The sequence below is a fragment of the Poecilia mexicana genome, unplaced genomic scaffold (assembly GCF_051168715.1).
Source record: "Poecilia mexicana isolate PSO_F unplaced genomic scaffold, ASM5116871v1 scaffold_2, whole genome shotgun sequence".
NCBI classification, from domain to species: Eukaryota; Metazoa; Chordata; class Actinopteri; order Cyprinodontiformes; family Poeciliidae; genus Poecilia; species Poecilia mexicana.
The window spans coordinates 23940611-23947939 of record NW_028263371.1 but is presented as its reverse complement, the minus strand read 5'-3'; the positions used below and the strand labels follow the sequence as shown (position 1 = coordinate 23947939).

General features: G+C 37.7%; 1 protein-coding gene across 1 annotated transcript in view; it reads left to right on the top strand.

Moving 5' to 3' along the window:
• LOC106913541 (NACHT, LRR and PYD domains-containing protein 3-like) overlaps positions 1–7329 on the top strand; it is an 84089-nt gene continuing 76760 nt past the window's right edge. The window contains exon 1 of the mRNA XM_088012909.1: positions 1–82. The gene's annotated coding sequence lies outside the window, so the exon portion shown is untranslated. The remainder of the gene's footprint in view (positions 83–7329) is intronic.

The following is a 7329-nucleotide window of genomic DNA, read 5'->3' as shown; positions in this document are numbered from 1 at the left end:
GGGAGGGGCTCATGTTTGACAGGTAGCAGGAAGAGAAGCTCTGAAGAACCAGTGAATTAAATCAAGTCTCTCAGAATTGAAGGTAAAATCACTTTTTACTGAAACTTCACTGCAGCTTAGTGAGTTTTTCTCTCTCTGAAGAGAAAAGAGTCAGAACTGTTTGATTCTCTGACAGATTTTTGTTCCAGAGTAACTTCCTGTCCCTGCAGCTGTTTACAGCGTTTGGTGTCAGCAGCAATAAATGTGTTTCTAATGATTGTTTCTGGTTCTGTGGTGAACAAAGTTACTCTATTTGTTAAAACAAAGGTTGCTGTGGAGATTTTGGTTCCAACTGAACCATAAAACTTATCAGTGTCAGAACATGGACAGACATGTTTGTAGTTCTTTACATCTGACATCATGAGGCGGTTAGATATTATGTTGCTGCTCTTGTTCTACACTTTGTTTCAGATGATCAAACTAAAATCAGACAAACATAACTTTCTTTCACAGAAAAAGTTTTCAAATAATGACTTTAGTTCTTAAGGGAAGAAGCCGTTCTTACCAAGCTGGTAATATGTGGACATGTTTTTATTTCCTTGCTAAATCATAAATTCATTTTGATTAACCAAAGTTAACTGATCATTTTATGCTGCATATAACATGTTAAAATGCAGCTTAATTTTATTAATGTTATAAAGTTCAACCTTTTTTGTGATGCTGGAGTAATGAATTCAAATTGTAAAAGTTATTTTTTTGGGGGGGGGAATTGATGTAGAAACATTAATTTTAATCCAAATTGTAAAACAACATAAACAGGCTTCATGTGTATCTTCTTGTTGCTGCCTTTAGAGAAATCCAAGTTTCTAATCAGACCTGCTGGCAGAAACGATGCAGCAACAGTGAAATGTCTCTTGGGAACCTTTTGCTCCTGCTTTGACATTTGTACATAATTTTTATTAACTTGTTTCCAGCTTTAAGGAAATGTGGTCAGAATGTTCCACCAGCTTCAGCCTCTCAGATTCAAACAGCTGAAGTGCAGCTGGTTCTGGGTTAACTGGTCCAGTTTGTGTCCTCTGAGGTTCTGCTGTGAAGCCATGCTACTGTTACCATGGTAACAGCAGCTGGTCTGCTCCTCAGGTGATGCTGTTATTCAGCCTGAAGTTTTTACTGGTTCTTCTCGAGGATCAGGTCTCTGAGGTTCTGACTCTCATCAGAACATGTTCCTCTAAACCAGATCTGGACCTGAACGGTTCCAGAACCAACGTGGCAACAAGCCGCTGTGGTCAGGACCAACATTCACTGCTTCATAGGAAATGTTCACTCCTTCATTCTCTACATCTGACCTCAGTCTGGGAGTTTCTACAGACCTGGAACCAGATCCAGTTCAGAGCTGAAAACGGCATCATGGAGGAGCGGACAAGTCAAAGTTATCAAGTTTATTAGCAAAAGACATTACAGCAACAGGGCAGTTTAAAGTTTTACATAATAAACAAAAAAGCAACATTACAGTGGGCTGCACAGAGGCGCAGTTGGTAGCTCTGTTGCCCTGCAGCAAGAATGTCCTGGGTTCGATTCCCAGCGTCCCCACCCACCCCAACAGTTTCCAGCAGCGCAGGTGAGAGACCCGGTCATTGGCCCCGCACCCCGGCCCAACGCTGACCTCTTCCGCTAGTGCTTGGTGGGTTTTCTCCTGTTCCCTCCCACAGTCCAAAACATGACTGTCAGATTAATTGGTCTCTCTAAATTCTCCCTATGTGTGTGTGTGCATGGTCTTTTGCCCTGTGACAGACCGGTGACCTGTCCAGGGAGACCAGGTGAAAAAAATATATACTTTAGTATATTTCAAACATACTTAAATTTGTGAAAGTACACTTTAAGTATACTAAGTGTTAAGTGTACTACCTATAAGTATATCTGAAGTATACTAAAAGTATACTTGTACCAATTTCGAAATTAGAACTTTAAACACACACATAATTGTACCAAAATACACTTTTAATATGTTAAATAAAAGTATACTTTAAGTGAACTAAATATGAATGAATATGTATGAACTTTTAAGTGCCTTAATAATTTTTACTATTTATTAAAATTGCATACAATAAAAAAATTATAATCATGATGTAATTTTTAAGAAAGTACCCAATCAATTTTCAGATGTGTGATGTAAAACCTTATAATCAACGGCATTAGCTCCATTTCATACTCCAGACCAGATGGTGGCGGTATTGCACACTCTCATTTATTTAAAAAACGCCACAAAGACAAGAAAAAACTTGAACACAGGGAAGATCATAGACATCAATACGTATTACTGTCTATGGGGAAGATAACAGACACTGTTCAAATTCGCCATTTTTACTCGGATAATATTGCCTTAAAAGTAGAGAGGGCCTTGACAATAGTTACTAATTTTGGTAAATTCAAGCTGGTGACGTCCTAATCCGAGTTAGACGACAACACAACGGGACAATAACCGATGGAAATGAAATGTGTGTCACAAAAGGAGCCCGGGGGGAACGAAGGCTGCTAAGTGTTACTAGCTGGTGGTAAGTTTGCTTATTAATTATCTTCATTTATTTATAAACAGTGCAGTAAAGATATACAACTTACGTTGATTTCTTAAATAATTATTTTATCAATTTTATTGTGACTTGTATGATTGTTACTATAGTAATCATTCAGCTTCATGTTGTAACTGCATGGAGGCTGTTTGTTGCGACTTATACTTTAATTCATATGTTGTGAGGTTGTTGTTCTAACTCGTTCATCAATGATTTTATCTTCATATGTTTGCAGTCTAAGCAAATTAAAATGAAAGAGGAAGCCAGAGAAATCAGGTGTTAGAAAACTAAAGACTTTCTGTCTCAGAAGAAGCTCTGACTCCACCAGATCACCAACCAGCTCTGAGGATGAACCTCCACATCGTCTTCATGATGTAAGCTTGTTTTTTCAATGAGGAGCTAGCTACATTTTCAACAACAAAAACTGCTGTTACCAACACCAAGTGTTTAATAAACATGATTTGATTTAAAGGTAACTGGAAAGAATTTTTATCTTCTTAATCTAGCATTTATCTTAAATTTTTTTTAGTTGTTGACTTTCAGGGCCCTGTGATGGACTGGTGACGTGTCCAGGGTGAGCCCTGCCTCTCATCTGATGGCTGCTGGAGATGGGCACCACCAGCCCCCCTCACCACCCTGCAAGGATCAGTGTGTTCAGATCATGGATGGAAAGATTTTAAGGTAGTTTGTCTCCTTAAGGCCACACTTAAAACAGCTTCATAGTTAATGCCAACATCAACTGATTCTATGACATTGCTGACTATTTTTTTCGACTTCTAACATAAACAGGCAAAGAAGACACCCAGAAATGTTTTTCCACCTGAGGCATCCGGTCCCAATCATCATCAGTTCTGATGATGTCACATACATGGCGAGTCCACAACGTCTTGAAATTGTATTATTTTTTTATTTGCCATTTTCTGTACTCTTTAAATACAAATGCTTTCTCTGTTTAATTGCTCTATTGTTCTTTTTTGTAGGATTCGGTAAGGTGCAGTGAACGGGAATGTTCTGTCGTTGATCCTCACTTTCATGTTTCATTGTCACACTTAAATTTTCATGTTCATTGTCTTCACTTTTGATGTGTAAACTGATAATTTATGTAAAGTTCATAAAGTTGTGAGTAAAATTGGACAATTTTAAAATGTCAGTAATAAAACAAAATATTTTAATTACCTTGGGCATCTTGTGTAATTAATCTTTCCATGTAATTTTAGCCTAAAACAATGCAAGTACTGTAGTGTAGTTATGCATGTCATGTACAAAGTATAAAGACATATGAGTAATTAAGATTGTACTTTATTAGCAATAGCAGTAAATCAAAAATAAAAATTAAGTGTAATTTAAATACATTACTTATATATTAATAGTATATTAAAAGTATATTTTTAATATAATTCTATGACAGAATTAGTACACTCAATCTAAAAATGAAGCTCCTGAATATTACATTTAAAAGTATACTAAGTACAACTTGAAGTTGTTCCTAAAAAGTATGGTGAAGTATACTAAGTATACTAAAAGTTGTAATTTTATACAACTTAGGTACTACTAAAGTATACTAAGTACAAAATTAGTTGTTCCAAAATAGTACCGTTTAAGTACATCAATCAAAGTATGCTAAAGTATGTTAAAATTTAGTATACTAAAGCATACTTTTTTTTTCCACTTGGGCATGTACCCCGCCTTTCACCCAGAAATTAGCTGGAGAGACACCAGCAACCCTCCCAAAGCCGGTAGGGACAAGGGTGTAAGGAAATGGATGGATGGCAACATTACAGTGTAAAAAAACTGAAAAGTGATTAAACAAAATCCAGAACAAAGTAAATTTATTTTTCTAGTTATTACAAATCAGATCCAACTCTGAACAGGCTTAAGGTTTTTTAGTAAAGTAAGTGATTCAGCATGGAAATAACAAATAAACATGAGGAGAAAAGAAAAGAAAAATGAGAGACTGGATAACACTGGTGGTGATCAAAAAATTAGAATGTCATGAAAATGTTGATTTAAATCAGTAATTCCAGTCAAAACTTGTATATTATATTCATTTGTTATGCACAGACTGATGTATTTCAAATGGTTTTTTTTCTTTAAATGTTGATTATTATTGACAACTAATGAAAACTCCAAATATAGTATCAGAAAATTAAGACTCTTGGAGGATATTGATAGTTGAGTGGAAGGAAAAAGTGCCTTCTTAAAGTGATGCTGAGTTTATTTAGTTTGCTCCGTTGTTTTAGTGCAGAGATACATCCATCAGGATTCTTGGTTTTCTTTACAGTCAAAGGCGGATAAAGTTCTGGTCCAGATGGATCTGAAGTCTGGTTCTGAGCAGAGCTACTAGTTACATTTACTCTGTTACTTTTACTCCTTTACTCCTCTTTTGTAAAAATTTACTTTTAGGAGTATTTTTACTACACTGTACTTTTCCTGAATACTTTTATTTTGAAGTATTTTTCCTGACTTCAGTAAATTTTCTGGCTCCTCGACTCGCTGAGAGAAACTTCACTGAATGAAGAACAAACTTGTTGTAGACCAAAATTCACCAGACCTGCAGTTTCTGCTACAATTTATACGTTTAATTTTGAAAGAAACTGATTCATAAATATATTTACCTCATTTTGTTCTTCTGAAAATACATTATTTATATGAATTATTTTCATTTAGTCTTTAAAATACCACATTTCCTTCCAAACTTTATATTTTAATGTAATTTTTAAATATGAATCGATTTATGTTTTGATCAGTGACTCAGAACATGAGAAGCTTTGTCACCAAATCCTTTTTTCCTCTAGTAATTTTTCAGATGCTCCTTTTTCCTTTTCCTTCAGTGAACCATGCTGAGGTTCTGCTGCTCTGGACCACATTTGGTCTCAGTTTTATCCTCCGTTGTCTCTGCAGCTGGAAGGACTCAGTAGTTTTTCCTTCCAGAAGAGTTGAACCCTGAATCGTCTCCTGTCATGAAGTCGCTGCACAGCCAGTTAAAATGCTGCTTCTGATGGCGTCCAGGACGAGTTGGACCCGTTTGATTGGGCCCAGAGGAGGAGCAGAGCGGCCGATGCTGCAGCACCTGGTGTCTGATTGGCTGATGGAGATCGCTCCATCGTTTGCTCTTTATTCTCTCACTTTCTCTGCCGTTGGTTGGATTCAGCAGATGGTTGAAGAGTTTTCAGCATCAGTTCTGCTCTCATTGCTGCTGGATGGATTTATGTCTTGAACCCTGTAATGGTACCAGGTGAGGCTGAAGGCGTTTGGTCCCATTGGACCCACTGGTTCCTAGCAGGTTCCTTCTTCTGGTTTTCTGACTCCACAGTGACGACGGTAAATCCGGTCCTGTGGCGACTCAGTTGCTCAGCAGGTGAACATCAACATTTTGAATCATTCATGTTTAAAAGTCAAAGAGCTGTGCTCTGATTGGATCAGAACCGCTCTTCATTCAGAACCAGGCTGTGGAAAGATGGCGGCAGCAGAAATACTTTGTTGCTGCTGATCTGAACTCCAGACTGACTTTTTGTTTTAAAAAGCTCAGCAGCAGGGGCGGATCTAGAAAACTATCTATGGGGTGGCAAGAGGGGGGCAATGATTTTTTCAGGGGTGGCAGCAGGGGTTCTTAACCTGGGTTCGATCGAACCCCAGGGGTTCGATGAGTCGGTCTCAGGGGTTCAGTGGAGCCTCTGCCACGGAGGTAAAGAGACACTGTGTAAAGTCGTGATGACGCGCCCCGCTTTGCCATCACTTGCTGCAGAGGATCAGGTTACATTGCTTAACCAATCAGCGCTGCGGAGGAGCACTGATTGAAGGAGTTCCACTCTCAGCGTGGATTTGAACTTGTGTCTTTAATTACTTCAGCAAAACTCAGTTTTTACCAAATTCTGTAGCTTTCGGTGTACTTTTAAATCTGCTCCTTAGTTGCATCTTTTCAGGGTTGCTACTGCCTCTAGTGGCGTGGGGGTGGTAACACAACTAATATATTACATTCCTAAATCAGACTACCTCAAAGTCTTTATTATTTACTATTAATTTTTCATTCTCTTAAGAATGTTGAGCTAATTAAATGATCTAAACAAGACCTTAAAGTGGGTCCAGTTTCTCTCGATGGCCAGCCTGTTGAAACTGTGGCAAATTTTAAATACCTTGGATCGTTCCTGGACAGTCAGCTCAACTGTGCTGAAAACACTGACTATATTTTGAAGAACTGTTCTCAGAGAATCTACCTTTTAAGAAGAATTAATGATCTTGCAGCGACCCACGCCTATGTCTTGAATTTTGGGAAAGAAGTGTTCAGTGAATGCGCATATGATATATGATACTGGTGGGTTCGGTACCTCAAGTTAAGAACCACTGATAGGTGATATATATATATATATATATATATATATATATATATATATATATATATATATATATATATATATATATATATATATATATATATATATATATATATATATAATGTAGTAGTTGCAATAGTGGATCCCTCAATGGGTTCAGTCCCATCCAACTATCGGCCGATAACCTGTCTCTCTACAACATGGAAGCTCATGTCAGGCATCAATCATAGCGGCTAAGATAAGCGGGCACATACATGAGCACGGCACAGAAGGGCATCGGCATAAATAGCAGAGGAGCCAAACACCAACTCCTTGTAGACCACACAGTCACCTGAGACTGCAAAACCCGACACACCAACCTGTGCACCGCTTGGATTGATTACAAGAAAGCCTATGACTCAATGCCACACACCTGGATCATTGAATGCTTAGAGATGTACAACATCAATAGG